Source organism: Ambystoma mexicanum, chromosome 7p (genome assembly GCF_040938575.1).
Source record: "Ambystoma mexicanum isolate Mex_15411 chromosome 7p, UKY_AmexF1_1, whole genome shotgun sequence".
In the NCBI taxonomy this organism is placed as follows: Eukaryota; Metazoa; Chordata; class Amphibia; order Caudata; family Ambystomatidae; genus Ambystoma; species Ambystoma mexicanum.
The window spans coordinates 510,641,836-510,659,184 of NC_090939.1; positions in this window are offsets into that span (position 1 = coordinate 510,641,836).

Below are 17,349 nucleotides of genomic sequence, written 5' to 3' on the forward strand. Positions count from 1 at the left end.
TACCATATTAGAACTTCAATATATTGACTTTTAGGAGTTATTCTCTATATATATTTTTTTTCTATATTTTTTTTCTATATATTTTTTTTTATATATATTTCTTTTTTTTTTCTATATATTTCCTCATTCGATCATAACAGAGAAGATACTATTAACCTAGTGAATTTGCCATCAGTTTCTACAGTTATTAATGAGGGACAGGTCGTCCTCTTGTGGGTTAGTGTATACTCAGTATATTTAAAATGTCATATGTTCTGCTACATAGGTAATCCCTGTATGTCATGGGTTATTGTGATACATATCCTGATCTAAAATGAGTTATTTGGAAATGTTGTTGAACAAATGTTGTTGGTGTAAATATATTCCTAATGTACATATTATATATATTTTTTTTCCTAGAAACCTTTGTTATTGCCCCTGATGAAGAGTGTTGTAGCACTCGAAACGCGTTGGGCCTTCCACAGCTTCAACATCAAGAATAAACAATGAAGAATGTTTCTTGTAACCTTATCTGATTCAAAGTCATTGTTTTGAACAAATTACCTTTTTCTATGCATTACCATTTACAGACTTCCTTGAATTTATTAAGAAAAATCACTTGTTAGATATATCTATTTGTTGGTCTGGTATTCCAGATATTAGATAGTGTGCAGGGGACGTAAGTTCCCAGCTTGGGAACTTAAATTCTCTTCATAGTCCTTTTTATACCTTGTTTGGACATCACCCTCGAACCTCAAACCTCGACTCACCTCAGAACCTCGGAGTGCCCGCAGTAGAACATCTGCATTCTACCATTACCCGAGCCTTCAAAGAGGCAACCACGCATTTACAACAAGCCAAGAGAAAATACAAGGAAAATGCTGACCTACATCGGAGTGAAGCACCTCCGTATCAGATTGAGGATCAAGTGTGGTTAGCTACCAGACATTTACCGCTCAAAGGGCCTCGAACTTTTAACCCAAAATATCTGGGACCTTATTCTATTACGGCAATAATTAACCCAGTAGAGGTTAAACTTGATTTACCAGCTAATATGCAAACTCACCCTGTTTTTCATGTGTCACTTCTGAAACCAGTGGTCCCCGGAACCCGACTACTCAAACCTCCAGAACCTATTCAAATAGATGGGGAACCCGAATTCGAAGTGAAGAACATTTTAGATTCAAAAATGTTTAGGTCAAAGCTTTTCTACCTAATTGAATGGAAGAGGTACGGACCTCAGGAGAGGTTGTGGGAACCCATTGACCATGTGCATGCACCTCGATGAGTCAGGAAATTCCACCGACTCTTCCCAAACAAACCAAAACCCCCGGAGGGAACAACCTTGGGAGGGGCCTTGGGGGGGGGAGTGCTGTCACGATGCCCGCTCCCGGGGAGCCGGCTCAGGCCCTGCGTCCCCGAAAGCGGACATCAAGTCCCCGGGGAAGGTCCCAGCAACCCCTTATAGGGGCCCTTTGGACAGCGTCCTGGCGCCCATGGCGCCAGGCTCATAGAAAACGTCAGTCCTGGCGCCATAGGCGCCACGCTCATTATGAAAGTGTTTGGGTGCACTTACCTGATGCAGACCATGCTGCAGAACCCCGGCCTCCTTGAGGCCTGAAAGGAACTACTTTACCTGTGGGACTCATTTACCACCCGGGCGTGGTCGGGGAAGGATACATACCTGATTGGAGGAAGGACACATTCTAGGAACTTCTTCCAAGGCTATTTAAATCACACCCGATCAGCCACACGTGCTTCGCGTTGTTCTGCATCTAGCAGCTGGACTCTCACCGTGTATGCTCCTGCATCCTGACTTCTGCCACACCTGCCAGCATCCTGAATCACCTGCAAAGGAAGGGAACAAGAGAACAGAAGAAGGAAAAGGCCTCACCTGCTAAATCTGCATCCCAGAGACATTTCGCCGACAATCCTGAAAAGGAAGACATTTATTTTTAAAAGCACATTGCATCGATCGCTGCAGCGCCGCATTCTACTCACCTTTACAGGGCGCCTCCATGTTCAGCAGCGACCATCCGGATTCGCAGTCGCGCCCCCGCGCCTAGGGAGAAAAAGACAAGAACAAAGGTGAGAGAAAGAAGGGAAAAGGGAAGCTAAAACTCCATGTCAAGACTTACCTGTTGGGTTATTCCCTTTTCATTTCGGGTCCGCGCCGCATCCAGGCATTTTCGGACCCCGGCCCCTAAGGGGAAAAAGACATCAGCATTAATGAGTGAATGAAAAGACATTACCAAAACACTCATTAAAGACTTCCCTGATTTCCACAAGGATTTCACCGCTCACCTCGGGTCGGTGCCTGTTCCCCGGCATTCCGTAGCCCGGCCCCTATGGGGAAAAAGACACTAGCATTAGAACATTAATGCATGGACACAAGGGGAACCACTTATAGAAAAACTTACCTGGAAGCCAAGCAAGTTTGGTTCTCACCCATCCGAAAATCCAGTGACGTAACTGGATACCAACGCGCCCCTGCATCAGAAGCAGGATGGAGAGCTCGTCCTTCCAGACCCTAAGGTGAGACGCTACGGGGAAGCACAGCAGGGTTTTGAGGAGGGTGAGAGGGGTAAATGGGAGGCCGATTGCATTACCCCGCAGACAGTTAACCCCCTATTCTCACCTACAGAAGGATACTTCTGCGAATCAGACAAGCCAGATCTGGGGCCCGGTCCAGTCCGTCTTCCGAACCCTGCGCATCACCTTAGACGAGGTCACAGCAGTGCGAACCAGGCTAGCGCCCCCTTGGGAGTCAGGTGAGCGTTACAAAACCATTTTTATAATCCTAGTGTTGTCACATTTTGGTCAATATCCTCGTATAGTCAATTCCTATGTACACTCAGTTTTCAATTCCACCCACTATACTCCCAGTTTATTGTTACACAATTCCAGGAACTTCTTATTTCCCCTCTTAAGCAATTCCGATATCGTCCCAGTCAGTATATTGAAAGTTAGCACAATTCCTCTAAATTCCCGGTTTGACAATCCCATTATGCTCCCAGTTGGAAAAGTCCCAGTATATTCCTAGTTAAAACAACACATTGGGCCTCATTACGAGGCTTGCGCTCCTGTAATGAAGGGTGCCGTACGGGACCGGCACCGTTCATTACGGGATGAGTAATTACGAGGTTCCCTTGCAGGATCCGGAACGGACGTCTGGTAAAACCAGAGGTCCTTTCCGGGTCCCGCGAGGAGACCAAGAAGCTAATAACGGGCCGTTATTAACGGGCCTGTTATTAGCTCCATCCCCATTCCCATTTGAGCCCTATAGGGGCTCAAATGGGAATGGGGATCGGTTCCTTCAAGGAGGAATTACCATGTCCTCCAATGTTGGAATGACCCGGTTATTCCTCATTGAAGGATCCCGGTGCTGGAACACAGTATGGAGGCCCATTATGTTCCCCTGTTGGTAGTCACAGTTTTCTCTCAGTATATCACCAGTTCACACAATTTCAATATATTTCCACTTGACAACGCCTATATATTGCACCGGAACCTCCCAGTGCGACAAGTGTGGCTGGAGAAACTGAAAATACTCACTGTGCCTCAAAGAATATAATGGCAGTAGTGTGATGCGGCTTGGACCCTAGGCATGGCTTTCCATATGTACTGGAAAAAAACAGACCGCTATCAATGTGTCAACGAGACAAGAGTTACCCTGCTGAGACTACAAAGCAGAATCCAACATTTAAAAAAATGAAGCGATCGCAGATGAAAAGGAGTTCAGAAGAAAAACAGAAATGTTTTTCTTATGATACCTGACAGAATTTTTTCATTTATTTTGCAAAAAACATTGTAATTGACCTTTGGAAGTGCGGTGGTGCACATTTTAATGGATCTGCATTGCAGAAAATTGAGTGTTTCTGTGTAGGGAAGAGCAGTGCTGGAACCTGGCTAAGTGCCTGTCAGCAAGGCCGTCACACACACGTGCTGCTGCTGCATTCAATCACTGCGCAGCAACGGCCAGCCCTTCATAAGTTCTTGCATTTTTTTAATTCGAGGTCTTCCAAAGCGGCGAAACGTGGAACAGATGATCATAGAGCCCAGCGCAAACAGCCCTTTTTAAATCTGGGCCACAGGATGCAAAGGGGCTTGTTGGCCTGAGAGGGGCGCTCTATGGCCCAAGAGAAGCAAGTCCCAGGTGGCGCATTGCAGACACGCAGAACAAACATGCACGTACAAGGTAGCTTCTTGCTGTTTTTGGCCACGCCCGTGTCTCGAGAGGGGCCTCTTTGTTAACCTGCTGCCATGCTACAGCTCACGCTAGTGACCGAGGGGCGTCCTTTGTCGCAACACCCCATCCCAGCTACATGAAAATCAACAACATGCACAACAAAATTATTATCGCTCTCCTCAGTGTCACTGTTTCTCCAGACATTGTCCTGCAGGTCCTCCAGGTGGTTGCGTGACTGTTTGTCTTTTTGAACCAAGTGCAGTTTCGAGTTATGCAAGACGGGTCTGTCTCTGCTGTCACAATAGACCCTTTCTTTTCCGTAACCACTTTGACAAATCGCAGGATTCAGTCACTTGTCCCAAGGGAGGAGCATTTCCTAGTAAGGCTAGGGTGGTGAGCCCGCTACGTGATACCCTCCCTGGGGTAGAGGCATGCAGTACCTCACCGGGAGAGACTCCTCTATTGGGGACAAAGACTCCTGTTTCAAAGATGAAATGTCCTAGGTTAATCACCCACAACCCACCTCCAACAGCTTCCATTGAAAGAACTCATGAAGAACCAATTAATGTATGTTGCTGTGGTACAGAAACATTGCATTTCTATGAGAAAGGACAAGTACAATACTGTGAAGAAGAAGATTGTTCGAGGCATGCAGAGTACTCAGGCAACAGAAGAAAGGACATGGACGCTCCACTGGGGAAGATCCAACTAAGCGTCATGAAAACAGGAGGAGAAATCCTATCAGAAGAAGGACCCCGGGAGATTCGAATCAGCTGTGTGAGTCAAGCTGACCTGTGCCAAGACATGCAGCTTGAAAACCAAGAAACAATCTGGTGAGTGAAGGCAATGCAAGGAAAGCATGCAGGCAGGAGAGCTCAGGGAAGGAAACCTCAGACTGCCTACTGAGTCGACAGTGATGGTGTGACCGAGAGACTTGGACTGTTCAGTCTAGGAACAACCCCGAGACCACAGACTCTTTCCCGACATGGAGCAGATGTATAGAATGAGAGAGGGAAGTTGAGAGGCAAAAGGCCAACCTGACGAAAAGAAGGAAGTATGCTGTTCTGATCTCGGTGATGCTAACTCCAAGTCAGACAGGTAACAGGCAAGGCAGAAGACGCAGGAGGGATAACGAACATAACAAGCATAATACTCATACTCGTCTCACTGAGGAGTGTAACCCAATATTCCTGATGGAGAGTGGAAAGTTATATGGGGACAATGATAAGAAAGAAAGGACAGTGGAGAAGAAATAGAATCATTATTGGTACTCTCATACTCATCCCAGTAATGCTAAAGAGTCAGAAAGAAGCGAGAATCATTACTGGTAACCCCCTACTCATCCCAGTAAGACTAAAGAGGAAGGAAGTGAGAATCATTACTGGTACTCTCATACTCATCCCAGTAATACTAAAGAGCCAAAAGAAGTGAGAATCATTACTGGTATTCTCATACTCGTCCCAGTAATAATAACGAGACAGAAATAAGCGCAAACCATTACTGGCATCCTCATACTCATCCCAGTAATAAGAAAGAGGTGAAGAGAAGTGAGAATCATTGCTGGTATCCTCATACTCATCCGAGTAAAACTACAGAAGTAGAAACAGTAGATAATCATTACTGGAACAGTCACACTTGTCCCAGTAAAAGGAATGAAGTGGATACAAGAGAGAATACTTTTGAGAAAGTGTATACTTGTCTCAGTGACTACATAGAGAAAGAGAGTGATCCCTTGACATGCTTTTTTAATTTTAATAAAGAATGCTGACTGAACTCTGTTAAAGTCTTCCTGTGTTGGAATGAAGGTCGAGTTTACCGCTGGCCGTTTTTCAATAGATTTCAATATATCAAAAAGTTCACTGTTAGATGCTGAGTTTATTTGATCATTAAAGTAGTTTTTCTTATCTAGACTAATACCTTTCCTATAAGCCTTTTCAAATTCCTTCCAGTTATTTTTTCTTAATTGTAATTGGTTCTTTCAGCCAGCTCCTTTCCCTTTTTCTTTTTTCCATTTTTAAAGCCTCTAACCCCAGATGAAACCATTTGTGATGTTTATTGTTAGTTCTAATTAGTTTGGATGTTAGTGGTGCTTTAGTATCTACTAATATGGTGAGGTGGTGAGACCAAGCTGCTAATATATTATTACACGTATCCTCTTCTTTATGAGCTTCCATGATATCATTAATTCACAATTCCAGATCAGTCCTTGAGATTTTCTTATAATTACGACTTAAAATCTTCCTTGTCTCATTAGGGTAATTCAATTTAAGGTGGGGAAGAGTCAAGTTGAATGTTATTATGAAGTGATAAGTCCATATGCAGGGTGTTGAACTGTAATTGCCTGTTTCCAGGTTTTAGGTGGCAACCCAGTCTAGTTGGTGTCCATTACACATAGTTGGCTCTGAATTCATAACCTGGAAATGTATATTATTGAGTGCTTTTTCTAGCTTTGTAGCTTCCTTATCATGTTTGTCCCCTCTCCAATGATTGAGGTCGCCCAATAATAAGGTTGCCGTGTTTGGGCCTTGAAGTAAATTTAATTGTTGGACTAATACCACATTAAAATCTGTTTTCAGAGAGGGAGGTCTATAAACTAATATTATGTTTATGGTGTTATTATTGGTTGGAGAGTGTTTCAAATGTAGTTCCTCACAAACCAGAGCATGTAGTGGAAGAGGGTTAGGTGTAGATAGAATCTTTAATGATAATGACTACACCACCATCCATTCTTGTTTCTCTGTTAGTGTAGCAAATACGATAGCCTTCAGGAACTGCCTTTGCGCACGTAGGTCCACGTAGGTCCAATCGGATCCTGTAGCCAGGACCCTGTAATGCATAAAAGATCCAAATCTTCCTCAAGAATGAGGTTGTGGATACTTTCAGCATGTTTATTCAGTGACCTCATATTCAAAAGCCTCACTTTCAGTTCTTTGATCCCTTTCTCAGATTTATTAGTTTCTTGGCATTCATAATTTACTTTTCTCTTATCTTTCTTAACTCTCATGTCTTTTGGATGGATCACAATGTCGTTAATGTTGCTCCCTGTATGGGTAAGGACCCCTCTGTATAATTTGTATTATCCTCGTCAGAGCACAGTTTAGTTTGTTCTATAATGTGGTGAGTAATCTGCTGAGCAGACTCCGTAGCCTGTAAAAGTAGGAGTTCTGAGAGTAAATTGCCAATTTTAATAAAAGACATATGTCTATGCACATCTAACATGGAAGAGTTTTCCATAGAGTGTAGTTTTATTCCCTCTGATGACATATAAGTCAACTGGGGAGATAAATTAGCAATTGCATGAGGTTCCTCGATAGGTTCAAGCGTGCTATCGGTCTGTGTAATGGGAGCTGTAAAACAACATCATCATTCCCATCATGAAGATTAGTGGCTGACACATTTAACAGAAGCATGGATAGATCAAATGAAGGATGACATACCATGATATCCTCACCCGTTGATCCATCATCTGCGTCAATGTCTTTCTAATAAAAGCTTCTAGTGTAGAGTTTTCCATGGGGAACTAGTTTGCTTCCCAACTGAATATTTTAGGAATCCCAACCTTCTCTACAAGTGCAGGGAGAGAGTTGGTTACTATAGGGGCCGAGAAGGTGTGCGGTATCTCAGCTCAACTGGGAGGGGCTGACAATTTTGATACATATCCGACTACAATAATAGTGGGTGACGCTATTGCGCCCTTATTCTGATCCTGAAGTGGCAGAGCCACGGTATCTCGGGTGTCACATTTTGAGCAGACTGTATCGTTGTCTCTGTATCAGCAACGCAGAGCCCCCCCAGTTCTGACTAGAGCCGGGTACTTGCTTCGCTATGCCAGGACCCTCACATTTTCATTCGCTTGCGGGGAGGTCCACCATAGAAATTTAGTTAGACTCAAGACCATCATTCTCTGACCGACATACAACCCTGCTTAGATTTAACAGATGGATTATTATTTCATTCAAACAGGTTGTATGAACTTTTAATTTTGCAAGCACCAGGCCCAGCTCATTAGAATCAACCCATCTAGCGGCAGAGCCCCCGTGGGGAGCCACAGGCACCTGTTCCTATGGGATGAGGTCTTCCGACACTTTGCCCCGCTCCAGTGGGTACTACTGGGACAGGCCGAGAAGCAAGACCTCCCCCGTCAGGAAGGCCGGGTGAGTATAAAGAAAGGACTGATCCTGGGCTGGTCCTCCTCGCTCTCCGATGCAATGAGACAGCTCGCCGCCGAGCTGATCTTCAACGAGTCTGCGTGGCCAGACTCCAGAGTCGATGAGGATTGTTGACTGCACCCCCTCCCCTTGCTCCACCAGCATGGAATCGCTTGGATCAGGGGGAGATGGAGGGAGCTGAAGGGCAAGTGCCATCCTCATAGTGTTCTTTAAGGGAGTGAAGACAAGGAGCACAGACAGTATATAATCATACATCTGCATCCCCTGTTGCTTCACACTCCGTGGGCAAGGTCCTGACAACATCTTGTGAGCGGGAACGGTACCAATACTATACAGACAGTAATACAAATGTTGCCTGATTTACTGTCCTGAAGGGCAGCAGACTAGCGATCTAAGGAAGATTTACCAATAACGAGTACGATAATGACTGGCCCCTGTCGCCTGCGAGACAGAACAGGCAAACAGGCCAACAGGCACTCATGGGGCACTCCGGATGGCGTGCGCCCTGCAGCTTTATGGTGCAGGGAGGAGCAAGTGCAGCTATGCAGTTTACAGCAGTGTAAGCACATTAATCGATTGATTTACAACTCGATCCAGGGAAAGTCGTCAGCACGCAAACAGCATCTCCTGGCCAACAGGCACTCACGGGGCACTGCGGGTGGCACGTGGCCCGGCAGCTTTATGGTGCAGGTAGGAGCCAGTGGGCGTGGCAAGTACAGCTATGCAGTTTACAGCAGCTACAAAGAAGTAAAAGATAAGAAAATGATTATTATAAGTATTGTGGAGTCTGCTAAAGCATGATATGATTGTTTTTTTTATAACGTGCATAATACGCCGAGGTTTCTAAGCGCAAACACAGGCATCGAACCTGTGTTGCTCTGTGTTGTCGTGCTTCCAAGGCGAACACGTTGCTGCTGAGCTATCCTCCCGAGACAATCATATCAGGTAGGTGGAGTTTCAAGTAAACGTAGTGTAAGTACATTAGTCCATTGATTTACAACTCAATCCAGGGAAAGTCGTCAGCACGCAAACAGCATTTCCTGGCAAATAAGCACTCACGTTGCACACCGGGTGGCGCATGCGCGATGGCACGCGGTCCGGCAGTGATATGGTGCAGGAAGGTGCAAGCAGGCATGGCTATTACAGCTATGCAGTTTACAGCAGATTCATTGTACTCACGGACACTGTCAAAATCATACCTGCCTAGCTCTATACCCAAGGGGCTTTCTTTTTCAGCATTCTGAAGGGCTGTGTTAGGGTCACCTGGTTTGGGATAAAGCACCTACAAAGGTTAACGAACCGTAAGAAGCTCCTTACTTCAGATGGATTTTCCGGTGGTTGTGCCATCTTATTGCACAGAACTTTTTTTGTGGTACGCCGGGATCCCATGTCATTGAAATATAAACCCAAAGAAACTGACCTTTTGTTCTATGAATTTGCATTTTGTTCTATTAAGGGTCAAGCCATGCTGCTGCATGCAATCTTCTAAATACGTTACCTAGCTATTTAACGTGTTTCTCCTCCAATTGGGAGTGTACAAATATGTCATTACTCATGTTGATTACCCTAGGGAGTCTAGCTAGCACTCCTCTTATTGTGTTTTGAAATACCCGTGTGGCACATGACACTCCAATACTGAGTCTTTTGTATATGCAAGACCGATCAGAGATGATAATGTTATCGATTTTGACTCGGTGTGTAGGAGTCCTGTTTGTATCCGGACTTGAGGTTGATGGTGAGAAACAATGTTGAGCTCTCTAAGTCTGCCAGTACGTCATCTAGCGTTGGTGTGGGTTGTCTTTCCCTTTTGATGGTGTGGTTCGCTATTCTCATATTTATGCATAGCCTCACCACCTCCTTTTGTTTTGGTTTCCTCGTGACCACTTTCGGGGAGGGGCGAACCTTGTACCATTTCAAGGATGTCTTCTTTTTCGAGTTTCTGAATAGATGCCTCCACTTTCTTGCACATATGAAAGGGGATCCTCTGGCGCCCTAGAGCGACCGGTTGCACTGTGCCATCTATGTGTAGACAAACCTCTTGCACTTGTACAGCGATTATGCCTTTGAAGATGTTTTTAGTAGGCGTTTAGCATGCTTTCAACTTCCTCCTCGTTCGCTCCTAGTGCAAAATGAAAAATGCAGACTTCTTCAACTGTGTCAAACCCTACTAGGGTGCCTTTGGCTTCTGCTCTGACATAAAATATGGCCAGTATAGATTTTTGGTCATGAGTCACTTGAGTGTAGAATACACCTTGTAGCGGTTGAGTCCCTGCATAGGTGAAGGTACACATTTTGGGAGGTGCCAGTCTCAGGGTGAGGTGGTTGTATTTGAACTAATGGAAAGGCATGATGTTTACCGAAGCCTCTTTATTAATCTGTTACTATGTTACAGCTCGGTACCATATTATTTTATCAAGGAGATTTGGTTGAATACAAATCCATCAGATTTTCGTTCTTTCTTTTAAGCCATTTGGCCGCAAATATATGCGGGGGAGACCTTGCTACAGCCCCCTATTGCTGCCCCACCTTAATTATTACCCTTGTCCACCCCCTACATATATTTGCGTCCTAATATGGCCCAAACAATTCAATGGCTATGGCTTGGTTCAAATCTCCTGAGATGAAACCTCCCTATCCCGCCAACTCATGTGACGGTGGGGAGTTCCTTGTCGTCATTTCCTTGTCATGCCTTAGCATATTAATGAAGTGGAAAAGACATGTTCTGTGTCCTCATCTTGTTCAGGATGTGCTATGGCTTCTTGCTACTCCTTGGTGACTGTGAACACTTTCCGTTGTTTAGGTCTGCTCCCTGATGCTGGTTTGTTTCTAGGAAGAGTGGGTCAATAGACCTGCAGGTTTTCACAAAATAGTTTTGATGGCCGCATCTCCCACACGCGTAGCCAGTTGCTTGGTGCCCTTGGACAAGAAGCAGCAGGCCTGTACAAGATGTGTAAGACCCCTATTGTGATTCCACCTTCCTTGTCTGCTGACTTGATGGGCAATTTCCACCTCCCTTCTGTCTTGGTCGGCTGCACTTATTCAGTGTTGAGTGTTTTTAACGCCTCTTCCATGTGCGAAGCTCTTAGCGTTGGATGCTCATGTGCTCTTCTTATTTCCAGAATTCTTTATAATTATGTATCCGGTTCGCTAATAATTTGCTTTCGTTGCTACGTCAAGTAGCAATGCTGGGTGATCTCTGCTCTCACCACATCTTTTTTGTCTGCTAGGACACATCATCGCCAGTATATGTAGGCGAATATGTAAGACGTTGAGAGATTCAGGGGACTCATGGCGTGCTTGTCGCAACTTGAAACACTCAAAATCTTTGTTGCCTAAGGGGCTGAAGCATGTGTGATGTGCTGCTTTTGCACCATTGTATGACCCATCATCCCCTAGAACAGTTTTGAAGATTTTGTGGACTTCAACTCCTGCATGGAATAAAAGAATGGCGCATGCAGTCGCATCATCCCCTTCCCTTATGGAAGTGAATTACATTTCCAGTCTCTCAGTCCACTGAGTACCTAACATGGCTGGTGAGCCGTCAATGTCAAATTCCTGAATGGGGCACCCATACACTGGCTTGGTGGTGGACTGGTCTTCTTTTGTCTATCGCCCAGGCGTAGAGGGGATCTCCTGCCTAGGGTTGTTCTGGGTGTGGCTGAGGAGACTCCACCATCCTCTTCCTCTACGTCACTTATGTTCTGTGGGCCTGTTGTCAGACTTGGTAAATTCTGCTTACTGCTCTATTTCCAGAACTTCTGTGTGGAGAATGAGAGCCCTTGGGACGGGTGTTTAGCTTGACTTGTAATGGTGTTTTGTGTTATTTAGGTATGTATTCATTTAAATTATTTTTTTAAGGGGTGGGGGTGCATGAGCAACCTGTTGCCAGGAACTACAAACCCCTTTCTCACTGTGTCCTGTGGGAACTCTCCCGGTTATGAGATGGGTGCTCTCCGAGGCGAGGCCCAGGCAGCATGCTGCAGACATGCACAGAATAAACAGGCACCCACAAGGTAGCTTCTTGGTGTTACTGGTGCCTCGGGCTAGGCCCCTTTATTAGTCTGCTGCCATGTAACAGCTCAGGTGATGGAGGGGAGTTCCTCAGTGGGAGGCACTACAACCGAGTGTTTCAAAGCGATAGAGAGGCGGTGTGTTAACCATGCCCCTTGTTGCTCTAGGCCTGTGCCCACTTCCCAGAGAGTTATCTAGCATACAACCAGGGCTCAAGTCTAGGGTACACGCGGGTGTATGGAGTCCACCCACTTTTTTCAGAGAGTGGACTCAGTCCCCCCCAGCTCAAATGATAAACATTGAATGTCTTCTCTGAGTTTATGAAATAAAGCCGACCTCAGGGATCGAACAGCAGTCGTCAGGTTTGCAGGCCGGACACTGGACACTTCCCCACTGCATTATATAACCTGATGAAAAATAACAAACAACTAAAGGCAAAATGTGTCCTTTCGGTACTGCATGTTTCAGGGAAAACATCTGTATTGGTTCTTGTAGTTTCTAACATGCGCATCTTTTAACGTTTTCCAAAACACTATTAGAAGAAAATATCCTCTCTTGGTTTTGTGTGTGTGTTGATTTCATAAAAGGCAAATTACTGACATTCGTCCTGTGCAATTTGGGTGGTCATACAAAGCCAATTTAATGAAATGTGCATATTTCACCTTGATATGCTCATTTCTGGCGACGGCACTTCCCATTGCGTTTGTTGATGAGTCCCCATACTTCTATTTTTAGGACTTGACCCCTGCATACAACCATCTAATGCTTACAATTCTGTCTGCGTCACAAGTCTCAAACAATAAAGAAGCCTTTACAGAAGCGGCAGACATTATGCTGTCTGTGGAAGCTTACAAGGCACCATAAAAGCCTGTGGGGTCCCGGGAATGGGCCTGGCGTGGCACAACTGCCTCCCCAATTACAGTAAGCGGTGAATTGGCTTCTACAGCTCTATGTCAAGACAGAGGCTTCATATTATGCACTATCTTCTTTATTCGTCCAGTTTTCATGTGTAACAGTCAGGGGCGTTGCTAGTGGGGGATGAGGGGGCTATAGCCCCGGGTCTTTTGGTTGTAGCCCCGGAGAGAAGCTCAGGGGTTACAACCAAAAAGGCTAGCTAGCCCCCAGTCCCGACAGTCCCAAAATTAGCATAGCCCCGGATCTTTTCCAGACCTAGGAACACCCCTGGTAACATTAACCTCTGTAAGGAGAAATCTGAAATGAAAGGTCCCCTATGAGGCAAGGTCGTGAACCCCCAGAATCTCTGAAAAACTCAGCACATAGGTCCCATAAACGATCCCTCCTCCTCGTCTTTGCTGCTCGTCACAACAGCATTTCGAAGCCTGATTACTGGTTGCGGTGTGAGCATTTCTCGGTGAGAGCTTTAAAGAACAGCATACAAGTATTGTAATGGTTATATCTTCAGGAGGAATGTTCGTTTTTCTTTGGATATGCGGTGTATGGCTGTCATAGCATAGTGGCACGTTCGGTGCCAGTGACCAAGGCAACCAGAGTTTAAGCGGGGAGCTGCGGGAGGATTGGCGGGCTTGATAGAGAGACGAAAATACACTGATTGTCTCGCCTGCATGAGAACGACGTGCCCGACATACTGGAGCACACCTCGCTCGGAAGGGAGTGCAGACATGCTGAGGCAGTGGCGGAGTCCCGGGGCATTAGGCTGTGCCTAATCGCGCTTCTTTTCTGGAACACAGGCTCCCGCTATCCCTCGCACCTGTGGCACAGAAACCGCCGGGGCTCCCACAAGGCAATTTCCAGGGCATGCAATACGAGCTGTGGCCTGAAGTACACTCTCTTTCGTGAACAGCTTCACTCGAGGGAAAAGGGCGGAATAAATAATGACACAGAGACTGCCTTATTTGCTTCACTCCTTTAATCTTTGCGCTGGTGAACGCCCCAGCAGGGTTGATTTGGCCTATAGGGAACTCTGGAGATTTCCCGGTGGGCCTCTGCACCCTGGGCCTCTTTTCTGTGGTATTTCCAAATTTTCTCATAGGAAAAGCATTGGGCTTGCTGAAAATGTGTCATATGGGGCCACTTTGAACTTTATTTCCAGGGCCTCTTTTGGTCCCCAGTAATTATTTCCAGGGCCTCTTTTAGTTCCCAGTCCAGTCCTGCGCCCCAGTGCGGTAAACATAACACGGGCATTCGTGAGGCTGTGCTTTTTCTATTGGTCCATATGTGTGCAACAAGGGCTCCTCGCTAACCATGCCCTCTCCAGACAGACATCTTCACCTCGCAGGCAAATAAATGTTCATTAATCACATTTCTGTTTTCACATCTCCTCGATCACCCTTACGGGTCTCCTAATGCATGGTTTGGCTCTGGCAGCTCCTCCACTGCGGGTTTTCCTCCTCACATATTTCAGCCTCATCTTCCTCTCAGATCTCGCCTTCTCCTTCCCGGTATCGTCTGAAATGTGACACGTTTCATGTGACAACTCTCCCTGGAGATCACACAGTCACCATCAACCCATTTATCTGGGATACAACCAGGTGATCGGGGTCAAATTTGGACTCAGATTTCCTCTCTTGCCTTCAACAGCATTGATGGTTTTGCATTCTGTCTCTCATCTGCGTACTTCTTCATTTCTTGTTTTTTGGAAGCGTCTGTCCACCTCAGAGTCGTAGATCATTTTCTTGAGCACTTCTGACATGTGGACGTCATCCTTGCAAACAGCAATTCCGAAGGACATTTCCCTGTCATTGCATGTGGCGAGTTTCTATTGTCCCTGAGCATGCTGCATGCTGCTTGATTTAATGACATTGGGCTCAGTTCGTGTTGTGGGACTTTCCATAAACTTGCCATTAGCTTGAGGCCATAATGGCGTGAATTTCCTCGGGTGTATGCCCAGGTAGCTCATGAACCGGGCAAAGCCCAAACTGGTGAATGGTGGTCCATTATCTCATTTTAAAATATCTCCAGAATGCCACATGCTGAGAACATATTATCCATGTCCGGGATCACTCTGCTAGCCGCTGTGGAGGAGATCTTCTGCACAAGGGGGAAACAGGAGAATTGGTCCATCACAACCATCCAATATTTTCCACCATTGAACGGTTCAAAGAAACCAATGGCCATGTGTGTCCAGTGTGCTTCTGGCATGTCTGACATTCTGAGCGGTTCATGGTTGCTGGGTTTGTGTGGAAATGGCAATGTGTGACTTTCATGTTTCTCAAATGTATTTTCCACCTTGCACTGCATATGACTGTATATTCACTGCACTGTTTTTGCTAGTTATTTATTTATGTGAAGTGCCTGGATGTACGCCACTGTGTGTATTTTGTTTCATTGACATTGTGTCCTTAGATTGTGTGTGACCCTGCCTTGCTCCATTTACCCTGCATGCTCCTCCCCCAGGACACCACTCCTTCCAGGAAATGGTTCCACCTGTTGTTCAATTAAAGCCTGGGACTGTCCCGTTCAACCCTTCCTGAGAATGTATGCCTGTAATGTCCATATCCCTTTTGTCCTGACACCAATCCATCCTGAGTTTCGCAAAATGAGTTACACTGTTGTGTCTATCAGGGGTGGGGGGCAGGCTCTGGCAAGTCACTCGTCCAACAGCATGTAATTATCTCAAGTCACCAAGCTAGCCCCTGTTCTCTTGGATCGTTTCCCCATTGTGGCAATTGGTGGTGGTGGGCTCTAGAAGTACACTTGTCCTCCACCTTGTAATTACCTGAACATGTGTGGCCATCTCCCCTTCCCTGGGAGCAACACAACTTGTCCTGGCAATAGCCAAGCAAACATTCCTGGAGGGGCTGGAATGGCAAAACATGTCCTGGCAACAGCCAAGCAAACACTTGCCTGGGTGAGGGGCCGGCCCTGGACTGGGTGGGAGCAGCACCCTTATATAAGCCTGTGGAGAAAGGACTGGGGCTCTCTTCTTTTTGATCGGTGGTGGTGTAGTGTGATGACCGTGTGTGTTGGGGCAGAGGATACAGAGGCCCTTGCCCTTCTAGGAAGTACCCTTTCCCCTGTCTGGCCTTATCCTTCTCCCCTGGTTGCCTTCCTCCCCAACCTGCTCTATTTTTCCACCAGTGGGTCTCCTGGCCTCTCTGACCCCCCTGCTTCTCTCTCTTGCCCTCTCAGCCTCTGCCCCCACCTGAATCTCTGTGCATCCCTGTCCCTCTCTGCTTTTCTGTCCCCCTGTGTCTCTGTGCTGTACCCCTTTCCCTATGTCTCGGTGTCTGTCTTCCTGTGCCCCTGTCTCTCTCTCTCTCTCTCTCTCTCTCTCTCCCAGTGTGTGTCTCTCTGTGCCTCTCCTCACTTATCTCCCTCTCTCCTTTTCCCCCTCACCCTCTCCAACTCCCTCTCCAACCCTTCCCTTTCTCCCTTTCCCCCCCTGCATCCAAGGGAACTCCCCAGGGCCCGGGTTCCATGCTAGTGTGTGTGCCTAGCTAGTACAGTGTGTCTAATTTACCCTGCTGGCAATGAGTTTATTCCTCTTCCTGTAATAAATATGTTCCTGGCTTCTACAAAGACTTTGGAGCCTTCATTGTGTTCCCACTTTTCAGTGTAGCCTGCCTGCTAATGCCGGAGGTGGGGGTGACCCAGTCCATGAGTATATACAATGTATCCTCATTGGGTCTGCTGACTCCCTGGACCAAAATTGTGCCCCCGCCTGGGGTCCCCCATACAGCCTCCCCCATTTGGCCTGTCTCCCAGGTCCACAGTTTTCTGGTGCTGTGACTCAGATACAGAAATGGGTCTAGGTCCCTGATCACCCGAAGAGCACCTTAATGCCTGCACCTTCTCTGACTAAATTCACCCCTGTTTTGCCGCCTGCACTCCTCTCCTCTGTCTATTTCCCCTCTGTCCATTTTCCCTCTTTTAGAATCTACAGACCAGTCCCGGAGAAGAGGAATTCCTGCCCAGAGAGCTGTCTGCTGTACCTGTGTGTGGCTGCTGGATCCAGAGGTAAGGTAACAACTGAATATCAGTCCAGTGCACTGACATTGCCAGCTTGTATCTTGAGGGGAG